This window comes from Stigmatopora argus, chromosome 4, assembly GCF_051989625.1.
Source record: "Stigmatopora argus isolate UIUO_Sarg chromosome 4, RoL_Sarg_1.0, whole genome shotgun sequence".
NCBI classification, from domain to species: Eukaryota; Metazoa; Chordata; class Actinopteri; order Syngnathiformes; family Syngnathidae; genus Stigmatopora; species Stigmatopora argus.
Window position 1 is genome coordinate 16,593,493 of NC_135390.1, and position 24,525 is coordinate 16,618,017.

A 24,525-nucleotide genomic window follows, 5' to 3' on the forward strand; every position below is an offset into this window, starting at 1 on the left:
GCCCTGGCACACAATGACAGGCACAAGTGAGTTTTTCACGTTTTATGCAATATATGTTTTTTTTCTTTAATTTCATTCATACGTATCAAAATTTATTTAGTTTGGCGTTTTATCTGTTAATCTTTTTTCTATTTTGAAATAAATTACCGTATCGGCCGCATCGTCTTTGCCTTATGGCGTTTTGTTTCGTGCATGTCAAGTCTAATTTGTGCGCATATAAGCCGCACCCTCGATGTGGTCATTATTTTTTTAAGCAAAAAATCCGGCCTATGTGCGAGAAAATACGGTAATCCAAAATTCCCTTTGTATTTTAGATGAAATGGTTGCTTTTCGGCAATTCAAATAACCTTGCGAGGCGCCCCCAAAGAGAGGAGCGATCGGGGGGTGTCCACAAAACCCAACCCACCCACACACACACACCGCTAACTGCATTTTGTCAGACTCAGCAACAAATCGGACAGTTAAGAAAAAAGATAGGGAGTAAGGGGGGGAGGGGGAGGGTAGAAGTGATATCGATTATCCTTCAGAGCTCCATGCGGGCCACTTTCATCGATTAGGAAGGAGAGCGCGGCAAAGCACGAGTGTTCCCTCCCCTCTTTTTTCCCCTTCTGTCTCTCCGGGGCCCTTTGTCCATGACGAGAGCGATATAATGGCCCTTTGAGAGGGAGCGAAGGAGGGAGACGGGGAGATGGAAGAGGAGAGAAGGTGGCGGGAGGAAGGATGGAGAGGGGCCGTCCAGAGAAGCCACGTCAGGGCCGGCCGGCGTCCAGCTCGAGAAAGACAGAGAGGGGAAAAAAAAGTCTCAATGACAAAAGGTCGGGGCAGCTGGGCTTAGGGCGACGGGGACCAAAGGGAGCAGCGGGATAATCTGCTAAAGCCCAGAAAGGAGAGATTCAGCATGCGCGCCACCCTCGTAGGGCCTAAGAGCAAATTTGCACATAAATAAGGAGCCAACTTTGCTTTGAACGGGAGATCGAGGGAGAGAGCGGCAGACGCGCAGTGAGGGAGTGAGTGAGGGAAGGAAGGAGGGCGCTTGGAGGCTCAGCTGCAGACCGCGTGAGCGATCCGTGTTTGAGAGAGTAAGCAAAATAGATTTATCATCCTTTCTTTGCCCCCCAACGTCCACTTTGGGGGCTTCTACCGAGGGGGTTCTTTCTTGATGTGGCCCTCAAAGACTTGCCTGTCTTCTCTGTTGACATCGCCGACACTAGGAGGACGTGCATGTGTGAGTGTGTGTGTGTGTGTGTGTGTCTGTGTGTGTGTGTGTGTGTGTGTGTGTGTGTGTGTGTGTGGGAGGGCATTGTTGTGGTTCTCCTAAACCAGGGGTGTCAGACTCGGGTTGGTTCGCGGGCCGTTTTAACGTCAACTTGATTTCACGTGGGCCAGACCATTTTAGATATAATATTTAGATTTTTTTTTATAAACGGATTAAAAGAACTGGATTAAAAGCCCTGAATATTCCGTTTTTTTATAGATCTAAAACAATGTTAATTTAGCTTTTTTTATATATATTTTTTAGATTTTACAAAATGATTTTTGAACTAAAAACACAGAAAAAATGATTTAAAAATTACAATTATTAATTTAAAAGGGGGAAATCAGGAAATTTAATATACATCTATACTCTTCATTTTAATTTGACCCTAAAACAGAAAGTCGGCACTCATGATTTACTTTCCTGGGCCACACAAAATGATGCGGCGGGCCAGATTTGGCCCCCGGGCCGCCACTTTGACACATGTCCTAAACCTTCAGGACAGTCCTAGTGAGTTACACAAAACCACTGCCGGGTATACTATTTATAACTTTTACAAAGGTGAAATGAAAGAATATCAAAAGTATATTTGATTTTTTTTTACTTTGTCAAGTCAAAAGAAGTACATTTGAAAATGTGGGCTAAACAGGTTTTAGAAGTTCATTGCGGAAAATCAAGGGAAGGCTCAAAACTATTTTTGTGAAGAAAATATCCCCAAAAAGTGATTTAATCGCGGTCTTTTGGTCGCAGTCTTTTGGTCGCCCCGACCGCGACAACGGGCGACCAAAAGACCGCGACCAAAAGACCGGCGACCAAAAGACCGGCGACCAAAAGACCATCGACCAAAAGATCAGCGACCAAAAGACCGGCGACTAATCGACCGCACACGGGCTAGACGATCCGCGGAGGGCCAGTCCGTCAAACGCTGTTATCGATCGGCCTTGGACGTTATGAACTCGCTGTCATTTCCCTTTTATGAACGGCTCAATAGCTATTGACTGCAGAGGAAAGGCGTGCCACCATTAAGGTGAGGACAAAAAAAATAAAAAACTTAAGACCAAGAGCACCAAGAGGACGGCATACGGCGAGCCCTTGACACCGGACTCTTGGAAAAAGCCAGGCTCGGACAATAAATTCAGCAGCACGCGCAGCTTTACGTAAGGCCCGGACACATGCCGCAAAACAAAAGTCCCGATGTAATGAGATCACCGAAAAGAACAAACACAGAGGGGGAGTGAGGCGGGGCTTGGGATTGGCGGATGAGGATTTAAAATCAAGATCCAGAGGTGGGGGGGATTTCCTCAAAGCTAGCCGTTGCGTCGTCCCCGCTGCGAGTGGACACCGACCGGCCTCGTGTCGCGCAGTTGGCAGGACGCCCTACAAGTCGCAGATAAAAGGAGCGCTTTCGGGCCTCCCTTCTAATCCCGGCTCATCCCTGTTCCGTGTACCGCCGCTCTGGCTCGACGCTTAGCCGGAATTTCACGCCGGAGTCTTCCCGCGGACCCGAAAAGCGCGACGCTACGCTAAAGGGATAACGCCAACGGTGGCAATAGGATGAGCAACCTTTTGTCACTTACCCGCTTTTAGAGACTCCGTCTGCCTTTCGCGGTCTCTCCGGTTCGTTTTTAGGTTTTTAGAGGACATTATCGCACTGTAAAAAATAAATAAACAAAGAAAAACACATGAATATCACATTTCTCTGAACGGAATTTAGATACAAATCAAATATCACATCAGATATAATTCAATTAGATCGTACATGCCACCTGGCTATATCGAAATTTGCCACAGTATATACTGTATTTACTCGCATATAAGCCGCCCCTGCATATAAGGCTTACCCTTAAAATTGTTGAATTTTACAATTTCTTGCGTATAAGCCGCCCCCTGATTCCCAATTTTCACTTTCATATTCATGGTTTTAATAGGGACTACAAATGTGTTACTTTGAAGGGAAAGTCTTAAGAAAAATCCTCACGTGGTATTTCTGAGATACTGTATGAATCAAAAGCACATTATTAGGGTCAATATCATAAGGAAGTTAATATGCCTGTCTTTGTAAATGCAAAATATCAAATTATTCAATTTGAAAAAAGAGAAATAAGTCTATCTTGATGGGAACATGATGCTATTTAATGACAGAAATTACAATTTTCCTACCAGAAGTTAAAGAAGTTGTGGCAGCAAAATTGCTTCTAATGTCGAAATATCGCGATTTTTTCAATGGTTCACGTTACTGCAGTAGTTGTCGCTTTCGAACAAAAAATGAAAAGAAAAAAAATGTACAATCATCTCCTTTCAAAAAGGAAGTAACGTAAGCACAACCAGGAAGTGTGTCCGTAGCGGTATAGTCTTCACCAAGTCTCTGGGTGCAATAATAGCATGGGATATACATTACGCAGGAATCAAGGCTGATATTTTAACGATCAACCGTAGGGCCTTCGATCAGCCTTAACTATTACTGGGATGTGCTGACATGGTAACCAATACAAAAACATCAATCTAGGCTACTTGCTTCTAGCCAGTCATTTAACTACGGTAAGATGGCGACACCCTAAGTGAGCTTTTTCAGGTCTTATGGGCGTCAAAATGAATTCAGTTTAGCGTTTTATCTGTTTATCTTTTGTCTATTTTGAAATAAATGACCGTATCGGCCGCATAGTTTCTTTTTTTGTTATCTTTGTCGTCTTTTTATGCGCATATAAGCCGTACCCTCGATTCACTCATCATTTTTTAGCGACAAATACGGCTTATATGCGAGTAAATACGGAACAAAGTATAATAAGACGCAAAGATCCGCATTCATTTTGTCCGGGAGCCGCATGCGGCTCGAGAGCCGGGTGTTCGCCACCCCTATTATAGAATAACAGATGGAACGGGTTAAGTAAGAAAGAAAGAGTTCCAAGTGTCTCATCCCGGCATAAAGCAAGACGGGGGTGACGTGTAAGGATCAGATAGAATGGGGGGAGGGTGAAGAAGACAAGGAATTAAACGAAATTCAAAAGGGGGGAGAGTAAATAAGGAAGGTAAGTATGCACCTCCCCCTCCAAATTTGACTTTCCCGAAGAGCGGCGCCCACAGAAAGGGACATTTTTCTTTGGGGGGAATTGTCGTCCCCGCCCGCTCAGGCGTTCGTCGCTCCGGGTGCAGAGGGAGCAAATCCGCAGCAGAACTAAGAAGAATGAGCGAGGCGGGAAAAACAGCGGCTAAGCGCGTTAGCTTCACCTCCGGAAAGACGCGCGTGTTGGCAGCGCGGTGAAAAGCCGAGTGGCCCTCGCGCCGCACCGAGACAATGGCGGCGGAGCGGTGGGATTCATCGGCAACACCGAGCCAACCCCAAAGCTGTCATTGGCTTGTTTGGATGTTTTTTTTTCTTTTCGTCCTTGTTTTCGCCACGTTATCTCCAAACCCAAACACATTAGCGGCTATTCACATCGCCGCATGTTGACTCATTCAGTCGGGCGTTTTCATCATTTCTGTTTGTCTTTAGGGCAAATTATCCTCTTCAATTTGTCTCATGTCATTTTCTGAACTGGTTTATCCTCACGAAGGTCGTGTGTGGGGGGGGGGGGGGGTGCTGGAGCCTATCTTAAGCTGACTTCGGGCCAGAGGCGGGGGACACCCTGAATTGGTGGCCAGCCAATCGCAGGGCACAAGGAGACAAACAACCAATCATCGGCTACTCTCTGCCCTCACTGGATGACATTGCCAGCCCTCGCTACCTCAGCAGAGCCAGGAACATTGTCAGGGACCAATACCACCCTGGTCACAACCTGTTCCAGCTGCTGCCCTCTGGCAGACGCTACAGGTCTCACAAAGTACGGACAAATAGACTTAAGGACAGTTTTTTTCCCACAGCCATAAGGACTCTGAACTTGAGCTAGCACGACACACAATCCCTTGTGTGCAATAACAATGTGCAATATCTTAGAAATCTGTGCAATATTTTCGAATCTGTGCAATATTTCAAGAATCTGTGCAATATTTCAGAATCTGTGCAATATTTTAGAATCTGTGCAATATTTCAGAATCTGTGCAATATTTCAGAATCTGTGCAATATTTTAAAATTCTGTGCAATATTTTAGAATTCACCTAGCCGGGATGTGACTTTTTATACTTTTATACTACTATTTATGGTTTTTTTTACTGGGAAAACACACTTTGAAAAGCTTGGAGTAGCACCAAACAATTTCGTTATACGCAGCTGTGTATGATGACAATAAAGGCTTTTGATTTTGATTTTAATAGCTTGGGACAATTTAGAGTGTCCAATCAGCCTACCATGCATGTCTTTGGAATGTGGGAGGAAACCGGTCTTCCATCTATTCATTCATTCATTCATTCATCCATTTTCTGAACCGGTTTATTCAGGGTGTCTGTCCCCCGCCTCTGGCCCGAAGTCAGTTGGGACAGGCTCTGCAACCCTAATGAAGTGGTTCAGAAAATGATTGAATAAATGATTGTGTGGGTCAGTGGTTGTTTGTCTCCTTGTCCCTGCAATGGGCTTGCCACAAATTCAGTCTGAAATCAGGCCTAGTAGTTAGCCGGGATTGGCTCCAGCACCCCCTTGCCCTCGGACAAGCTCCAGGGCCATTGATCAAATGACTAAAATGTCCGCCAAAAAGAATACCCCTCTTCAGTGCTGACGTCCCCAGAAAACGAAACAAAGTGAGACGATGAGATAACATCAATCAGCGGCAGATGACACGAAAATCCTCATTGGGTGTCTATTAAGCACAGTGGAAAAGTGGATGGTGCGGCGGAGGGGGCGCCAGCCTCATTGTCGTCATGGCAGAGTTTAATTACTTCCAGCCGGCGCTTGTTGTAAAACATGCTGATAAATGAGCCAACAGGACGGCGCATCATTATTGTTCACCGGTGCCAAGGCTGGCTGGAAACATGATGATTAGAGCTGGTGGGAGGTGCCCGTACCTGTTGGAGGCGGAGATAATGCACGGCGGGACGGTTGCGGTCGGCCAGGCCATTTGTACTCAATGACTATCACATGGCGAGACTTGAAATTGGACATGGTTTGTTTTGAAAGTTGTTTATGAAATGTTGAAAATGCACCGACTTGCCGCAACTGGCTCGTGAGCATTGTTCTTTCCAAACAAACATTCACCGTCATTAATTCATTTATTTATTTATTTTTTGCTAGAAAATGTGGCCATTTGTACTGAATGACAATCGCATGGAGACTTGAATTTGGACATGGTTTGTTTTGAAAGTTGTTTAGAAAAAGTTGAACTGGCTGCAACTGGCTCGTGAGCATTTTTCTTTCCAAACAAACATATTCACCATCATTAATTCATTTATTTATTTATTTTTTACTAGCAAATGTGGGCATTTATACTCAATGACGATCACATAGCGAGACTTGAATTTGGACATGATTTGTTTTGAAAGTTGTTTAGAAAATGTTGAAAATGGACCGACTTGCCGTAACTGGCTTGTGAGCATTGTTCTTTCCAAACAAACATATTCACCGTCAGTAATTTTATTTACTAATTTATTTTTTGCTAGAAAATGTGCCCATTTGTAATGAAAGACGATCACTTGGCGAGACTTGAATTTGGACATGGTTTGTTTTGAAAGTTGTTTAGAAAATGTTGAACTGGCTGCAACTGGCTCGTGAGCATTTTTCTTTCCAAACAAACACTTTCACCGTCATTAATTTTATTTATTTATATTTTTGTTTGCTAGCAAATGTAGGTATTTGTACTGAATGACGATCACATAGACATGGTTTGTTTTGAAAGTTGTTTAGAAAATGTTGAAAATGGACCGACTTGCCGCAACTGGCTTGTGAGCATTGTTCTTTCCAAACAAACATATTCACTGTCATTAATTTTATTTATTTATTTATATTTTGCTAGCAAATGTGGGCATTTATACTCAATGACGATCACATAGCGAGACTTGAATTTGGACATGGTTTGTTTTGAAAGTTGTTTAGAAAACGTTGAAAATGGACCGACTTGCCGTAACTGGCTCGTGAGCATTGTTCTCTCCAAACAAACACATTCACCGTCATTAATTTTCCTTTTTTTTTGCTAGCAAATGTGGGCCTTTGGTCCCGCCCCTTTTGATTAATTGCATTCCTCCTACACTATTATTAAATCGCTGAGGCAAATGTAGCACGTGCAATAAATCCCTCTGGGCTGACGATTAATCAAAACACCAAAAGAGCGCCGGCCGCGCAGGTAACGCCACGCGTGGCGCTAAATCAACTTTATTGCACCACGAGCAGCTGGAGTCGCGTGCTCGCGGGGCGGATCTCGCCGTCGGACCGGCGCACGCTCGGCGTCCGGTCAGCCGTCGTGACCTTTTTGCGTCATTGATTGGCAAACTTCGGCGGGGCGCAAAAGGTGAAGGGATGTGGACGAAATGGACTTTGGGGTGGTCAAGTGATTAAAAGATTTATCGACATGATTGACCGTTTTTTTTTCTTCTTTCCGTATACTCTGAAAAACTCAGTTTAAAGAACTTGATTAACTCCAAATACATTTGGGGATGTTACAAGGCATCAATATCACAAAATTGAATTTTCCGTTGTTTTTAAAGTAGACGCAATGAGCCTGAAGGCTCTAACTTTATTTTGATAAAATGTGTTTATTATATACTGCATAGGTTTTTGGATGAAATCGCATTAAGAACTGTTCGCAGTTTAGTTTAGTTTTGACTAGATAGTGAGTCTTCTAGTCCATTTTGACAGGGAGCTTCCCAGTGGACCTCAAATTTGCCAACTTTTAGCGTATTGAAGAAAAAAAAGAAGCAATTATCAATGAATAAATGAAATATTAATTCTCCAACACCGTTCCCAATTTGAACTGATAGAGTTTTGACTTCATTGTCATGCATTCTGACAGTTTTGCAGTCCATTTTGACTGGGAATTTCCCAGTGAACATCAATTTTGCCATTTTTTAAAATGAACAATGTACAGAAAAAACAAGTTATCAATGAATAAATGAAAATAATGAAATATATATTCTCCAACACTGTTCCCAATTTGAACTCAGAGTTTTGACTTCATCATCATGGATCCTGACAGTTTTGCAGTCCATTTTGACTGGGAGCTTCCCAGTGTACCTCAAATTTGCCATTAAAAAAAAATTAACAACGTATAGAAAAAAAACGAATTATGAATCACCAAATGAAGTATTAATTCTCCAACAGTGTTCCCAATTTTTAATTCCTAGAGTTTAGACTTCACTGTCATGCATCCTGACAGTTTTCCAATCCATTTTGACCAGGAGCTTCCCAGTGGACCTCAAATTTGCCTTTTTTTTTAAATTACCAACATATAGATAAAAATGAATTATCAATAACCAAATGAAGTATTAATTCTCCAAAACCGTTCCCAATTTTTGACTCCTAGAGTTTAGACTTAATTGTCATGCATCCTGACAGTTTTCCAGTCCATTTTGACTGGGAGCTTCCCAGTGCACCTCAAATTTGCCATTTTTTAAAATTACCGTATAGAAGAAAAAAAAGAATTATCAATCACCAAATGAAGTATAAATTCTCCAACACATTCCCAATTTGAACTCATAGACTTTTGACTTCATTGTCATGGACCCAGACAGTCTTCCAGTCCAAACTGGGAGCTCCCAGTCCAAAATGAATGGACCCTCAAACGGCATACCAAAAAAAAAATGAAAATCCACCCCACCACTTCAAGGTCGGCATTCATCAACCCTTAAAACGACGTCATTTCCCATCCCATCCTGTCGAGCGAGCGCGGCGATGTTTTGAGCATGGAAGCCTCGTTTTTTAATCGGACTCAAAAGTGCTGATGCCCGATCCGCCGTCTGCATAATGCATGCGCCTGATTAATAGCGTGTGAAGACGGCACGAGAGACGATTGCAGTATACCGTTTAACTTCACCTTATGTTAAACACTAATTGATTGCAATGAATTTTAAACGCTTTCTAATTGGCGATTAAAACCCCAGACAAAAAGCGCGGGCCGGGGTTCGGGGGGGGGGGGGGGGGGGGGGGGTCGAGGAGGGGCTCGGCGAACAATCGGCGAGAGTTTAAAGGGCATTGTCCTCTAAGCATCTGCGAGTAAATGTCACAGTTGTCTGTTAACGTGTCAAGGAAATCAAACGCGCAATGGCCGAGGCGCGCTAAGTGACAAGCGACCTTGCCTCGGTGATGGAAGACCGCCGCCCCTTTTCCGATCAACCGGTCGGGGAACCCTGTCTGGTGTCCGTCCCCGGATAGACGAGCGGGCAATTAGACGTGAGGTGGCGACTGACACACGCGCCGTTTATCAAAACGCGGCGTCGGGAGCTCATGAATTCCAATGGAAAAAAGCGCCTCGTTTGACTGGAGATATGCAAAATAAATCGGCGAAGCAGAGGTCGAAAGAGGTGAGCGTGGTTTTGTGGCGGGAAGGCGATCGAGAGAATTAGAAGAGGAATGGCCTCGGATTAGGGTTGTGAAGGTTTGTCACTTGAAAGATTGGACGTATCTTGAGTGACGAGAGGACGCCAGGTTCAGACGGTACGCACGATGTTCAAGCCATTGAAACGAAAGTTAGTTTTTTCGGCAAAATTGGTCATAGAATCTGATAGATAACGTGTTCTGTGTGTTTTGTAACCATGAAGCCATTGAAACAAATGTTTTTTTGGTCAGATTTGGTAGTTGAATCAGATAGGTACAGTTGTGGTCAAAAGTTTACATACACTTGTGAAGAACATAATGTCATGGCTCTCTTGAGTTCCCAGTTATTTCTACAACTCGTTCACTTTTTTCTGTTAACCCATAATAAAGTCATAAAAGAACCAAACTTCATGAATGTTTTTTTGTGACAAAGAAGTATCTGTTCCGATCACTCTATCAGAGAAAAATCAGAGTTGTAGAAATAACTGGAAACTCAAGAGAGCCTTGACATTATGTTCTCCACAAGTGTATGTAAACTTTCGACCACAACTGTACGTTGTTTTGTGTTTTTTGTAAAGTTCAAAGACTCCAATTTGACAAGCTTTCAAAATAAAATACCAAAAACTATTTTTGCGAATATTTTGAGGTACTTTTTCGAAATAAGCAGTCATAAAATATGCTTTTTTGGACATCGTTATTTAAATCTATGATAAAAATGGTGATTAAATCAAATTAATTTTTCTTGTTGAACTTGTTTGACTCCATGTTTTTTCTTTTTTAAATTTCTGCATTTTTTGTTATATTTAGTTCATTATATTAGTTTCCTATATTCGTTTACAAGATGAAAAATAGATTACATTTTTCTTTTTGTAATTTTCTGCCCTTTAAAAAAGGGCTAAATACCATTAAACGATGTCCAAATATGAGCATCTTACGCCAATACAATGATCAAAAGTACCGTATTTCCGGACTATAAGCCGCGCCTTTTTCATAGTTTTAATAGTTATAAAAGTCAAGTGCAATTTTTTTTTCTGTCCGACCACCAATTATGTAGTTTTTTAGGCTATACTCATCCGAAAACCTGTTAACAGATGCCTAATTAGCCTGTCAATCTCCATTTTACTATTGTTACTTTAACATGTTTGTTCCACGAACACAATGTATAGTCAGTCGGCTATCCTTAAGAACCCTCACCCTGTTGTCTTTTCTTTGTTTACTCCCAAGTTACTGCGTCAGATGAGCTACCCAAATGCACGTCTCACACTCCGTCCGCACACACACAGCTGATTGGGTCATGTGTGTGAGCTACACACCTTCCATCTATTACGGTGTTCCGTAACGTTGGGCGTAGTCAAGCATAGAACTAAAGGTGAAGCGAAATGACTTGACAGAAGTGCTGAACCACAAAGAACACCTTGAAGGGCATGTTCACTGTCAATGGATTCCCGTGTAAGCCGCTTCAATTAACATACAACTAAACGGCTCCCCAGTTAGCTAGCGCGCTGTACAATTGATTTCTTTTTACCAGCCTCTTGGAGGATTGACATCACGCTGTGTAACGTGCCGCAAAGACACTTCAAGTCCGACCCGGTCCGGTGAAAATATACGTCATTGGTCAGTTTGAAACGTGAAAGTTCGTTTCTTGAGATCGTCAACGCGAGTTTTTTTTTGAAGGAACGTAACAGTAGCTCGTTGCGAGTTCCTATTCTGCGTACAAACTGAAACCTTGTATTCATTTATTTTCCGAACTGCTTGTGCCTAAGGTTCGCAGGGGTGCTGGAGCATATCCCAGCTGACTACAGGCCCCAAGCAGGGGACACCCTGCCTCAGTGGCCAGCCAATCGCACGGCACGAAGTGACGGACAACCAACTATAGCTAGGGGCAATTTAGAGTGTTAGCCAGCTAGCCTAGCATGCATGTTTTTGGAATGTAGGAGGAAACTGGATTACCCAGAGGAAACCCATGCAACCCGGGGAGAACATGCAAACTCCACACAGTGAGGAGCGACATGGGATTGAACTGGCATCGAACCCACGCCCCCAGGACTGCGAGCCCAATGCGCTAAACACTCAACCAATGCGCTAAAACACTCAGCGGCCCTTAATCCAATTGCGTGACTTTTAATACCGTTTCCAATGTAAAATACGGGCGACGGCATTGCCATCCCGACATTTGGTCGGCCGCTACGCCGTTAGCGGCGAGCACTAGTCCGCATCTCGTTACCGCTTACAAACACGAACGGCATCAAGATCCAAATTCAGCGATAAGAAATGCAAGCGCACACTGGCAAAAGACTGCTCGCATTCTGTGCAAATTACCGGCCCAAAGAGCCGACGCACACGTTTTTTGCACCCTCGATACAAATTTGAAAAATCCCATTTACCGCCATGCTACGTGACTGAACATTGCAAGTGTAGCGTGGCCCTCCCGCTCCCTACCCGCGGTAATGCCGTGTGAGATTTGCGATGGGCGAAGGGGGGCAGGGGGGCGGATGCATACGGAAACGGGGGGGCCCCCCGAGCGCCTCGGATCTCTCGGTCATGCACCCCATTAGGTCGAGCCGTCGACGGCGGCTCTATCAAAGCTCCTCTCGGCTCTTCAGCGGCCGGTCGTATGCCCGAGCACACCGACGGAGGCGGGCCGGGAATCACCCCGCCCGCACTGACGGGATGGGCCCATTTATTTTGTAATTAGGATGCGTGAGGAGGAAATGTGAAGGTAACCGGCGGGTCACCAAACCTAAATAAGTTCGCCCATGCCTGCCCATACGCAAATACGCTCTTGGCTTTCTCCCAAACGGCGCTTTTTCTTCGAGGATTTCAGCTGCGGTGAAGATTTTCATCATGCAAAATGCATCTAGATCATTGGTGTCAAAGTGGCAGCCCAGGGGCCAAATCTGGCCCTCCACGTCATTTTGTGTGGCCCGAGAAAGTAAATGATGAGTGCCGACTTTCTGTTTTAGGATCAAATTCAAATGAAGATTAGAGATATATAAGGAATTGCATTTTTTTTTAAATACCAAATTGTATTTTTTCTTTTTGAGTTGTTTTTAGTTCCAAAAGCATTTTTTAATTATCTGTTTTAAATCTATAACATTCTGAATATTTGCTGCTTTTGATACAGTTCTTTTAATCTAATTTCTTTTTAAATATCCAAATATTATACCTAAAATGTTGCAATGTTGCAAACGCAATATTTACTCTTTTTTCCTTCTTAAATAAAAAACAAAAGGTTAAAACATATGATAGAATTCATATTTGCCCTCTTTTCTAATAAAAAAATGTAAATATATATTTTTTTACCTAAAATGTTTCTTATTTCCCCTTTAATTTTGAAAACACAATATTTACTCTTCCTTTTTAAATAAAAAACAAAATGTTAAAGCATGATAGATTTATATTTGCCCTCTTTTCGGATTAAAAAAAATGCAAATAAATGTAAAACATGATTTTAAAAAAATGTAAATATTTTTTTAAAAAAATCCACTACAAGAAATTATTTTCTAGTAAGAGGCTTTTAGAGATTTTTAAAAACGCTATTTTTAAATCAAAACAAAAAGTTAAAACATGATAAATTTAATATTTGCCCTCTTTGTTGATAAAAAAAATAGTAACAAAAAAATCCCCCATTTTTGCCCAACACAACAAAATAACAGACTATATAATATTTAAAAAATGAAAATAACTTCAAGGACGTGAAAGGCAGACCAGAAAACATCACACTTTTTACAGCCAAAAATAAAAAAAATATTTGCAATCTGGCGTTTATGAACATTGGCAATTGAAAGACACAAACCTTTTCGTCTGCTTTCATCTGGGTTACGAACACCCACACATTCTTGTCGTGGTGATTTCGTCATCAAAGACCCATGTTCAGTTTGTCAACGTCACAGTCGTTCTGGGGGGGAAAAACATTTTTTTAGTATCGCTGATGAAAACTGTGCAAAAATGACGGCAAATGATTTATATTTTTTAATTCATCTCATCACACCAAGACTTGCTCAACGGTCAGGGATTCCGAAAACTGGACGCCGAGGAGCTAAGGAACCCCGAGGTTACGAGCCCAGACTACTCAATAAACAGATAAATACCTTCCCTGGTTAATCCCCCCACTTATAAGATTTCCGTTATAATCTAATAACGGTACAAATTGATCTTCTCAAGGGAAGATGAAATCCAAGAGCAATCCAAGACACGATTCCGGCTGCCGTTTTGCCGGCAACTAAAAAAAAAACGCCAAAATGAGTCAACTGAAGCCCATCCGTCATCGCAAAAACAATTATCGTTGCTTTTCTCAAGGATACGTCGGCGATTAAGACGCCCGATCGACAATTTGCGTTAGCGCGCTACTTTCTTAACCATACCTGCGCCATTTAGTATCACTTACGGCTCTAATGGCGCGATTACCCTTCACCGCCGCCACTAATAGTACTCCCGTAGATCCTTTTGCCGTTACGACCCTGGCGCGTACCCCCCCCTCGAACCTCCATTTAGCTCCCGACGTCTGCACTCAGACCGTCCCGACGACCCCCCCAGCTTCGGCGTTATCGATCGGCCAACCCACCAAACGCTAGCTAACCACCTCGGAGTCCACCCCCGATTTCCCTCCCTCTTTACCCGTGATCTCTCCACCCAACTTAATCCCCACGATAATCAAATCGAGCCGAGATTGGCCTTTCAAACGCGGGACCAATTAGCCCGCAGGAGTGTCTTGGCGAGCTTCGAGGTGGCTGCAAACACGCTAGCGCTATCCAGGGAGGCTGTAAACATCCATTAGCGGTTAACCGTCCCAACTCCCTTTTTTTCCCCCTTCCCCAAAGCTCTCTCATTAGCGCAGCCAGTCCTGACAGGTAAACAGCACTAATGGGAATGGACTATCAATAAATGCCTCCTGTGTTAACAGGAAGTGCGAGCCGTGGGACTAGATAGAAAGATACAAAGTGGAAGAAGCCAAAATGTGGATTTTGGGGGGTATAAATAGCAGGCGGAGGGATAAAAGTACCTGTCAGGCAGAACGGACCAAATAGGAACCCCTAGAGGGCCATTTCCGGCCCGCAGGCCACATGTATGACACCACTGGTTTAGGTCATTGCATGTTTTTTTGTTAATTCAGAAACCCCCAGCAAAAACAGATTAGACTTCTAGTCAATGGTACTACAACCATTTTGCAATGTCAGAATCCCACTTCAAATGGATTTCAAATCGTCATTGACATTGCAATGTCAATCGACCGCACACTATTTTCTTATCTTGTTTTTGGATGACTAAAAAGGCCCACTTATTCATTTCATTCTCACCAATATTTTAAATAAAGACGACAAATAGCAGTCAAAAGAGAGTTGCTGTTGTTTTCGTATGTTGGGACACTCATTTGCATTTCCAAGGGTTTTGTAACCTGAAAAATTTGTATCTAGAAGCATTTGTAAGTAGAGGTATGACTGGATATCCCTCCCTTTTTTCTAAATTGCTACATATGTACAACCTCCACGACATCTAACATGAAAGCTTTTGGTATTTGCAACAAAAGCAACGCAAAAGGATGAATACATCGTCGAACAAAATCAAATCTTTTGAACGTAGCTTTGAAGCTAGCGTCATTGTCACCGTCCACGGCCTCGTTCAGGTGCTTCCAGAGTTGAATTTCTATGCGGAAACACAGAATCCACTCGCGTTTATGCTTATATTTGCGCTCACATGAAAAGAGTGAGGGAAGAAGTGCCGGAAGGTAAAAAAGAAAAACAGACACAGGCTAAAGAAAAAGGAACGTCGGGTTGGGAAATGATAGAACGATGTTATTTATGTTTGGAGCAGGTTCACTTCGAGTTCACCTCGCCATGAGACATCCCCGGGCGGTGACAATCGACGCTGGCGCGGCGGCGTTGCCTGCCAACGTGGGGGTGTTGAGCATCTACATCCATAAAACCTGGGTTTGTGAGCGCGCAATATGCATTCGGGGGGCTGAACCCAGGGTCAACCGCCAAGCGGGGACGTTTCGCGGGGTAGAAGGACGCTGGGAATGCTTCACGGGTTTGAGACCAGGCCTGTGGAGCACTAAATCAGAACCGGATGAAGCCACAAACACTCGTTACAAACACACACACGGCAATAGAGTAAATGCAGGGGCTGACATTTGTGGGGGCATCTGGGCCCCGGCCTCCAGGGGGTCCGGTTCGCGGGAGTAAAGGGAGCGTGGATGGTTGGGTACTCGGACGTTTGGTCGACCGGACGTTTGGTCGACCGGACGTTTGGTCGACCGGACGTTTGATCGACCGGACGTTTGGTAGAAGAGACGTTTGGTAGAACGGACGTTTGGTCGCTGGGTTGTTAGAGAGAGAGGGAGTTTAATATCTAAATATCTAATATAAAAATATCAACAGAAAACTCTGTCATAATTTGACAGCGACCAAACTTCCGTTCTACCAAACGTCCGGGGACCAAACGTCCGGTCACGGGTTGGTTGGGTTAGTTGAAAGTATAAAACAAATCCAAGATGATGGGCAGAGCTTTAATCTAGCATTTTATTGTTAATATATCCCTTGTGGACTTCCTGTGTGTGGCTCCAGTTTTTTTAGCTAGGTCTACAATGTCTTGTGTGTCTTGTGTCTGTCTTGCTACTGCAACCAAGAAATTTCCCGAATACGGGATGAAATAAAGTTCTAACCTAACCAATTGGACTCGCATTTTTTTACACAATTGACCGATAATTCGCCAAAACTGTTAAAATATCATTTTGTACAAGGGTTGGAAATTTCTCAAGATCAGCGGTGAAACTTGGAATATTGAATAGTTTATGAATGATCATAAATACAAAAGGAAGAGGGAGCCACCCAAGGAAAATAAACCGGGAAATATTTGCTTCCCCTATTTTGAGGTAATTTTTTAACACTATTTTCATTGTAACAATGTTGGACAGGGTAGTACTTCATTTTTAAAGATTTGGTACAAACCATAATTACGAGAGTATTAACGATATATATTATGGAAAATGAGTTTGAAGGGGTTTTATTGTGAAGAATTAATTTTGTAATGACTTGTTTACAAATAATTGGGTTTGTTCAAGTGTCAGCTCATTCATTAAATATAATTAAACAAACAATTCTCATGTGCGCTGCCAATTTGGCTAATTTCATGACTTGGCAGCCATGTTGGACGGGCAAAGATCCACCACCACTTTGAAACAGCGGACAAATTACAGTATCCAAAACGCCATCTCAAAACCAAAATGGAAGCAACACATTTGTTTTTTGTTATTTTCCAAATTATATTTTAAAGAATAAACTCTCACTTTAGAAACATTCATGTCCTGGTTTGCATTCCAAGTGTGTTTGACTGCAATTTTGAAAAAAGATTCATCAGAAGGTTTGTAAAAAAAACAAACTAAATTTGAAAAAAATAAAAATAAAATCACAAACATTAACAGAAATATCCTTAATTATCATAACCCCATAAATTATCGGCCCAATCCAACCACTAACAACGCATCAAAGATGACCTCAGAATGTCCTCTGAAATCATCGCTCATAGGTCAAAAAGTACGGCAAATCCTAATGGGACACGCCCCCTCCCCATCCCCGTTCCAGCGTAGACATCCGCTTCTCTAATTACGACGGCTGACCTCCTGCAGGTCGCCTGAGTAAAGCCCCTCCCACCCCAAAAAGATCAATATTCATTCTTTAAGATCTGTCATCCGCTTTTGACACTATCGACCACGGCCTGTGACTGCTCGCCCCCTCTTTCTTCTTTCTTCATCTATTGACCCCCACCCTACACAAACCCCCTCCCAACCTGGCCGAATTTACCCGCGCATCTACTACCAACTCATTCTAACGGCACTTGAATACATATCCTAGCTCAGGGGTGTGCAAACTTTGTTCTCTGAGGCCCTCTTTCAAAGAAATTAAAGGATGCAAAGGCCATCTTAGATTTTATTATTATCCATTCAATAGACGATTGGAATGAGGTAAAAGAAAGGGTTTAAAAATGTAGTTTAATGAAGTCGCATTTTTTGGGGGTGCAGTTTTCAACTTGATCATGAATCAAGAACAAACACGTTAAAGTAGTAGTAAAATAGAGAACTGCAGATAAAAAAGGTATCTGTTAGGGAAAGGTTTTTAGTTACAACTACAGCCTAAAAAACACAGCATAAAAATGAATGAAATAAATGACTCAGTCGCAGGTCCAGACAAACTATGAAAAAGTGTGAGTTATATTCCAGAAAATACGGTAAATCTTGGTTGATTATTTGCTATGCTTTACATACATACGTACACATAAATATATATATATATATATATATATATATATGTATGTATATATGTATATATATATAAATATATGTATATATATATATATATATATATATATATATATATATATATATATATAATACATTTTTAAGGGTTTAGTTGGTAGTTTTGTAAGGACCGTGGTAAAAAATAGTATTTACATATAAAGTACTACTCTACTTGTGAAATTTTAAACTTACGAAAAAAGTTTTAAAACCAATTAATTTCGTAAGTATATACATACACATATATATACATATATATACATATATATATATATATATATATACACATATATATACATATATATATATATATATATATATATATATATATATATATATATATATATACACATATATATATACATATATATATATATATATATATATACACACATACATATACATATATACATATGTATACACATACATACACATATATATACATATATATATATAAAAATTAGTGAATTTGGAAGTACGTACTTCTTCAAATTGGTCTTTTTAACAAAAACTGTCATTGATGAAGATTGACGTCCAATCCAATTTGATTGGGGATGTCAATCATCGTCGTCGGCATTGAGTTAAAAACCAAACCAAAAATAACTGTATTTTTGGGGGGGAGCAAAAATCGTGAATCCCTTGTCTCGCAATGTTTTTGAGACGATAAGTAGCACTTGGCTAATGAACAACCAGGGGGTTCTTCTTGAAGGTCAACCTCTCAATTTACCCCCCCCCCAAAGACCTCCAATAAAGCAGGCCTTAAACACGCATCATCGTAATAACACCTTGTTTCATCCCCACTAGCGGCTGCCGTTCTTTACCACGTCGTATATTTGCCTTTATCTGAGTTATGTTGATTATTTCATGAAAATACACGTCTCCATATATTCTTAAACGCGCAGGGGCGGGATGTGCCTGCCGTCTGCTGATGATAGGGAAACGCAGCGTAACACAATCAGAGATGCAAAGCGAGGTCGGGCGGGGCCGACGACGGGGGGGTCGGCCGAGAGCCAAGGCCGGCCAAGGTCAGGTTCATCTGCATGATTAAGGTGGGGCGGCGCACCCCCGACCTCTGGATTAGTGTACAAAGTGTGCCATTCCCCAAATTTCAAGCTGTGATTGACATCTTGCTCATTACACAAAACAAGCGACCGCCGTTCCTTGCCGTGGACCAGTGAGGTGAGGACATACTTTCACCCCCCCCCCCCAGTTCTCCTCCCTCTTATCCAGTGAAGTAAAGAAAAAAGGGGGTGGGGGGTGTCTTCCAACTCTCTACTGTCCCCTCCTGGAAGGTTCCAATGCACACATGTGGACACCTGACCGTCAAAAAGGTAGCTTGGGCAACAATAAGGAACAATTTTGAAAAAATAAAAATCTGTTGATTTATATCTGTCATCTAGGAAAAACATTTGGGGGTCCGAACACTAAAAAGTGCGTTTCACAGTAAAAGAAAAAAATATTCCTGAAGAATGAAACATGTTTATGACAGATGTGTTTAAGTTGCTTTTGTTCAACGACAAAAAAATACATTTTTAACTATTACAATTATGAGTGATGTAATTTTGCATTAAAAGATGGTTCAAGATTACCCAAAATACTCTTAATTATGCAGACAGCCTCCCAAACATTTTAATTCAATTACATTTTTCATTTCTAATCCAATTTGTGAGATGATCGCATTGCCGGTCCTCCCAGTTTTAATGAATTAGACACCAAAATGATTTAACACTTACATTATTACGAATATAAAAGACGTCACTAACTAGCTCGACAAAAAAAAAACAAAAAATACAAGTACAACTAAATAATAATAATGATCAGAGCAAAACTTCAATAATGCAAGCATAAACTACTTTTGAACATCCCATCTAAAAATAGGCAAAAAACAGTGTTGAATTGCCTATATTTTGAAGGCCTGGCTTGTGACAAGATATTTATTAAAGTCATTTTTCACAATACATCAAATATTTGCTTTAAGTCCAAGTAATAGTCCAGTGAATGAATCAGTAACTTTATTTAGTCTTTAAAGCTCTATATATTTCTCTGTAAAAAGCAAACGATTGATTCTAGGCATCTGAAATGGAGTAATTGAACGTCCAATTTAATCAAGCAAGTCGTAAGAAAGGCAAACTTAACGCAAGAAATATGACACGTTTCTTAATGACTACTTTTCAAAAACCGTGCAGTTCCCGAGAGACTTGCATCAATCTTAATGACAAAACACAGCCGTTTATCAGCAGGCCGGGATGTATGAGGGTGCACCATTTGGTGGCGATCCAAAAGGGGGGGCTCACGGGAGGGGGGCCTTGGCAGAGGTCTCGGCACTCAGTGAATGTCATTCGTCCCGCTTTTTCCCAACAGATTAATTGCTCCCTAATTCTCACGACCGTTCGTTTTTGTGTGTCCCCGAGCATTTCCTGTTTGTCTGGGCGTCCGCTGCCATTATCCAGCCAATCCCGCCACAGCAGCTGGCAAAGGGGACCCCCCCCCCCACCTCCCCTGTCCACCCACTCGGCCCCCCTCCTTTCCCCTCCAAACAGAGTCCGACCACTATGAATACTAATGCATAAACCAGCAGGGACACTGTGTAGAAACAGTGGAGTGCTTGGAAATGTGCGGGTGAGGTTTGCCCCCTCCCCGAGAGATTTCATCAGCCTCGCCTACACACACACACGCACACACACACACGGGTGGTGCCCCCCGAATCGTCCCCTTTGCCCTTCCTTCACTTAACCATGCAGGCGTCATTTCTTGCGAGAGAGCCGATGGAAAAAAAGGAGCAAAAGGGAGTTGGGGGGGCTGCGAGTGGCCTCCGCGGTCGAGGGGCCAGGTGTCAATCACCTCCTCAGGTGGGTTTGAGAGACATTACTGAAGCCCACCGACTTCAGGGGGAATTTAAAAACCCACAAGCACAGTGTTTCCCAGCCACTGTGCTGTGAGCAATGTTCAGGTGTTCCTCGGGAAATTGCAAGAAGTCACAAAATGTAATATTCAGAAAGAAAAATGAATATGAATAGAACGAGATTAAAATGGAACTATTAAAAGGTTAAAATCCTAACATGATGAATGTTAAATTATAGATTACAGTGGTACCTCGAGATACGAGCTTAATGCGTTCCGGGACTGAGCTTGTATGTCAATTTTCTTGTATCTCAAATGAACGTTTCCCATAGAAATGAACTAAAAACTAATTAATTGGTTCCATCCCTCTGAAAAAAGCACCAAAAATAGGATATTCGATTGGAAAAACATTTTGATTTGTTCTAATTCACCATCTATTAACAAAGTAACAAATAACTAGTGGTTTAATACTACTAAAATGTGTTTAATATTATTGAAATTAGACGGATTTCGTGGAGGGAAGAGAGACGGACAGAAAGAAGGGGGTGAAGAGGGGGGAGATTTTTTGCGCGGCAACGCGCTCTTAACATAACATAAACAAATTTAACCGAACTTGGATTACGATTCACACATACTCAAAAATCTAGCCTTGCACTAAACTTAATTCTAATTTTGTTTTAAATTTTGATACCTTTCTTCTCCCGGGTTGGCTCTATTGGCCCCGCCTCCACCCTGACTTTCAGATGCAACCTATCGAGGGTTGTTTGCTTTTGTATTCCCTTCAAAATATTCCCAAAATGATGCACACACGTCCTCAAAATAGGATAACGCACGACCACTTGCCAACGAGAAGTAGTATATACTCCTCTCGTATTAGCAATCACTCCGCCATTCGCACTGACTAGCGGGAAAAAAACACTGAGAAAATGCAACGCTCCGCCCAGTGCTCGCAGAGACATTGCACGAGAAAGTTGCGACGGGAAAGACAGTGACCATGATGTTCTTATGAGCAGCCTCTCGCCTCCGCTATATGCTCGTATATCAAAATTTGTCTCGTATCTCAAGATAAATATTTGCCCGAAATGTTACTCGTATCTCAAATTGCTCGTATGTCGAGGTACCACTGTATAGACGACAGTTTGAAATGAAAAGATTTTCAGATGGTGCTGTCCCTTGAGTTATTTCCGGTGCAAAAAGTGTGCCGCAGCTGAAAAAAGGTTGGGAAACACTGCACTAGCGAGGAGCACAAAAAGCAGCCACTTAGTCCCGGATGGTGCGAAAATAGATTCCCTGAAAAGTCTGTACTGGCCACCCATGAAATAAGTAAATAAATCAACATAGCTCCACAAAACTGCAAGGCGAACCCCGCTCCCCCTCCTCCCCCCGAACAAGGAGGTGGGAGGGCGGTAAGGAGTCAAGGGATGAGAAATCGATGAAGCAACAACTAAAAAAAAGGGGGTGGTACCACCGAGCATTTTTAAGAAATGCAGGAGGGAGGCGAGCACAAAGCGCCCGAGGGTCAGGGGCGAGGGCGGCGGAGGAGCGGCTCGGCCCCCACAATGCCCCGCGGCCCCCCGATAGGCTTGAGTGACCACCCCGAGCGGAGAGACGTTGGCAAAAGCTGATAGATACAAGTCAAGAGGATTAAACTGGGGGTCTTGCTACTTCTATATGAATGCGAATATACTTTGTAGTAGGTTTTATTCCGTAACCCATCGCACCCCCGCGTGCCCCCATACCATCCGATCGGTGAAAAAGAGGACCAAAGAAGTACTTATGGTCCGCTTTTAATGTTTCAAGTGGTAAACCGGCACCAAGGTAAACAGGTCAATAGTATTGATCCCGATTCCCAGTCATACACACAAACAAGACGGAAACACGGAATGTATTAGAAGCTTTCTGCCAGCCATTCCGGTGCAGCAACACAACTTGTGATGGATCTAACAACACACTTGTACGAAGATTAGGTGGGAAATAGTGCTAAAAAGTTACAGCAAGTATTCGTCCAAAAAACCCAGAGTCGAATGAATGCAACAGTACGTATTTAAGAAACAAAAAAAGGACAAAGCGTTCACACAAATTTGCATTACTTTAAATCATTGACGTAAGTAGACGTGAGTTCTCTGAGTAAATTGAATTGAAGGATTTGTATTGTCCTTATAAAAGTATAATTAGATTTAAAGCGTCACCAAGAAGTACACAAATAACAACAAACAGACAAAACAATAATAACATTAACAAATAATCATAAGTAATAAATTACAAATAAGTAGTCTATTTATACATAAATGATAAAAACAAGCAGAACAAACTGGCATAAATAATAAATAAATAAGTAGACAACATAATAGATAAGTAGTAGTCAACATGATAGATTAGTAGTCCACATGATAGATAAGTAGTAGTCAACATAATAAATAAGTAGTAGTCAACATGATAAATAAGTAGTAGTCAGAATTGATAAGTAGTCAACACTATAAATAAGTAGTAGTTAACATAATAAATAAGTACTAGTCAACATGACAAATAAGTAGTAGTCAACATTGACAAGTAGTAGTCAACATAATAAATAAGTACTAGTCAACATGATAAATAAGTAGTAGTCAGAATTGATAAGTAGTAAACAAATATGTAGTAGTCAACATAGATAAGAAGTCAACATAGATACGTAGTCAACATTATAAATAAGTAGTAGTCAACATGACAAGTAGTAGTCAAAATTGACAAGTAGTAGTCAAAATTGATTAGTAGTCAAAATTGATAAGTAGTCAAAATTGATAAGTAGTCAAAATTGATAAGTAGTCAAAATTGATAAGTAGTCAACATTAAAAATAAGTAGTAGTCAAAATAGATTAGTCAACATAATAAATAAGTACTAGTCAACATGACAAATAAGTAGTAGTCAACATTGACAAGTAAGTACTAGTCAAAATGACAAATAAGTAGTAGTCAACATTGACAAGTAAGTAGTAGTCAAAATTGATAAGTAGTCAACATTAAAAATAAGTAGTAGTCAACATAGATAAGTAGTCAACATAATAAATAAGTACTAGTCAACATGACAAATAAGTAGTAGTCAACATTGACAAGTAGTTGTCAAAAGTGATAAATAGTCAACAATATAAATAAGTAGTAGTCAACATAGATAAGTCGTCAACATTGAATAAGTGCTCACATAAAGAAGTAGTTTGTATGAATAAGTAAATATGGCCCTGAGTTCATTAAAAATACAGATTGTTATTGTCCTTTTTTTGTCAATACAACTCAGCAATGCTTTGGGTAGCATGGTCAGCAACATTAGGAGGCTAATTAGCATTTTCTTGGTTCCTCCGTTAGGTTGATCTTTTCAAACAACCCCGGGGGTCCGCTGTACTTAATGTAATTAAATGAAAAAAATAGACGACGATGGCTAGAGAGAATGGACACACGAAGGAAAAGGCTAACTGGACCAAGACTCATGGGCACTTAGCACGGCGGTTAGCAAGCTTGTCCTCTCGGTGGACGTGGTCATTTTTAAGGCACAAAATAGCTCAAATTAGAGTATTTTTCACTTCTATGATCTTTTTTTTTGTACCTGAGAGCAAAAACAAAGTGCTGAAACGGCATATTGCAGGCACAGGGCGTTTCCCTTTGGGCAATGCGTACACCAAGAAGAAAAGATGTGAGATACAATGAGACTCATTACAGTTTTCCCTTGTATTTACATCTTTCTACCCTCTAACTGCTGAGGAAGTAAAATGAAAGAGAAA

At 41.6% G+C, this 24,525-nt stretch overlaps 1 long non-coding RNA gene across 1 annotated transcript in view; it reads right to left on the minus strand.

Moving 5' to 3' along the window:
- The window catches only part of LOC144072596 (uncharacterized), a 92,080-nt gene that overhangs the window by 13,754 nt on the left and 53,801 nt on the right, over nucleotides 1-24,525 (minus strand). Inside the window, exons 4-5 of the long non-coding RNA XR_013299849.1 lie at nucleotides 13,442-13,543; nucleotides 2,833-2,906 (exon numbers count right to left, since the gene is read on the minus strand). This is a non-coding gene — a long non-coding RNA (uncharacterized LOC144072596). The remainder of the gene's footprint in view (nucleotides 1-2,832; nucleotides 2,907-13,441; nucleotides 13,544-24,525) is intronic.